This window comes from Cherax quadricarinatus, unplaced genomic scaffold (genome assembly GCF_038502225.1).
Source record: "Cherax quadricarinatus isolate ZL_2023a unplaced genomic scaffold, ASM3850222v1 Contig2411, whole genome shotgun sequence".
Classification (NCBI taxonomy): Eukaryota; Metazoa; Arthropoda; class Malacostraca; order Decapoda; family Parastacidae; genus Cherax; species Cherax quadricarinatus.
In genome coordinates this window covers 12501-14594 of record NW_027197437.1, presented here as the reverse complement: position 1 = coordinate 14594, position 2094 = coordinate 12501, and positions in this window count along the sequence as shown.

Below are 2094 nucleotides of genomic sequence, written 5' to 3'. Positions count from 1 at the left end.
GCTACAGTGCTACAGTGATGCTACAGTGCTACAGTGATGCTACAGTGCTACAGTGATGCTACAGTGCTACAGTGATGCTACAGTGCTACAGTGATGCTACAGTGCTACAGTGATGCTACAGTGCTACAGTGATGCTACAGTGCTACAGTGATGCTGCAGTGCTACAGTGATGCTACAGTGCTACAGTGATGCTACAGTGCTACAGTGATGCTACAGTGCTACAGTGATGCTACAGTGCTACAGTGATGCTACAGTGCTAGAGTGATGCTACAGTGCTACAGTGATGCTACAGTGCTACAGTGATGCTACAGTGCTACAGTGATGCTACAGTGCTACAGTGATGCTACAGTGCTACAGTGATGCTACAGTGCTACAGTGATGCTACAGTGATGCTACAGTGCTATAGTGATGCTACAGTGCTACAGTGCTACAGTGATGCTGCAGTGCTACAGTGATGCTACAGTGCTACAGTGATGCTACAGTGCTACAGTGATGCTACAGTGCTACAGTGATGCTACAGTGCTACAGTGATGCTACAGTGCTACAGTGATGCTACAGTGCTACAGTGATTCTACAGTGCTACAGTGATGCTACAGTGCTACAGTGATGCTACAGTGCTACAGTGATGCTACAGTGCTACAGTGATGCTACAGTGATGCTCCAGTGCTACAGTGATGCTACAGTGCTACAGTGATGCTACAGTGCTACAGTGATGCTACAGTGATGCTACAGTGCTACAGTGATGCTACAGTGCTACAGTGCTACAGTGATGCTGCAGTGCTACAGTGATGCTACAGTGCTACAGTGATGATACAGTGCTACAGTGATGCTACAGTGCTACAGTGATGCTACAGTGCTACAGTGATGCTACAGTGCTACAGTGATGCTACAGTGCTACAGTGATGCTACAGTGCTACAGTGATGCTGCAGTGCTACAGTGATGCTACAGTGCTACAGTGATGCTACAGTGCTACAGTGATGCTACAGTGCTACAGTGATGCTACAGTGCTACAGTGATGCTACAGTGCTACAGTGATGCTGCAGTGCTACAGTGATGCTACAGTGCTACAGTGATGCTACAGTGCTACAGTGATGCTACAGTGCTACAGTGATGCTACAGTGCTACAGTGATGCTACAGTGCTACAGTGATGCTACAGTGCTACAGTGATGCTACAGTGCTACAGTGATGCTACAGTGCTACAGTGATGCTGCAGTGCTACAGTGATGCTACAGTGCTACAGTGATGCTACAGTGCTACAGTGATGCTACAGTGCTACAGTGATGCTACAGTGCTACAGTGATGCTACAGTGCTACAGTGATGCTACAGTGCTAGAGTGATGCTACAGTGCTACAGTGATGCTACAGTGCTACAGTGATGCTACAGTGCTACAGTGATGCTACAGTGCTACAGTGATGCTACAGTGCTACAGTGATGCTACAGTGCTACAGTGATGCTACAGTGCTAGAGTGATGCTACAGTGCTACAGTGATGCTACAGTGCTACAGTGATGCTACAGTGCTACAGTGATGCTACAGTGCTACAGTGATGCTACAGTGCTACAGTGATGCTACAGTGCTACAGTGATGCTACAGTGATGCAACAGTGCTACAGTGATGCTACAGTGCTACAGTGCTACAGTGATGCTGCAGTGCTACAGTGATGCTACAGTGATGCTACAGTGCTACAGTGATGCTACAGTGCTACAGTGATGCTATAGTGCTACAGTGATGCTACAGTGCTACAGTGATGCTACAGTGCTACAGTGATGCTACAGTGCTACAGTGATGCTACAGTGCTACAGTGATGCTGCAGTGCTACAGTGATGCTACAGTGCTACAGTGATGCTACAGTGCTACAGTGATGCTACAGTGCTACAGTGATGCTACAGTGCTACAGTGATGCTACAGTGCTACAGTGATGCTACAGTGCTACAGTGATGCTACAGTGCTACAGTGATTCTACAGTGCTACAGTGATGCTAAAGTGCTACAGTGATGCTACAGTGCTACAGTGATGCTACAGTGCTACAGTGATGCTACAGTGCTACAGTGATGCTACAGTGCTACAGTGATTCTACAGTGCTACAGTGATT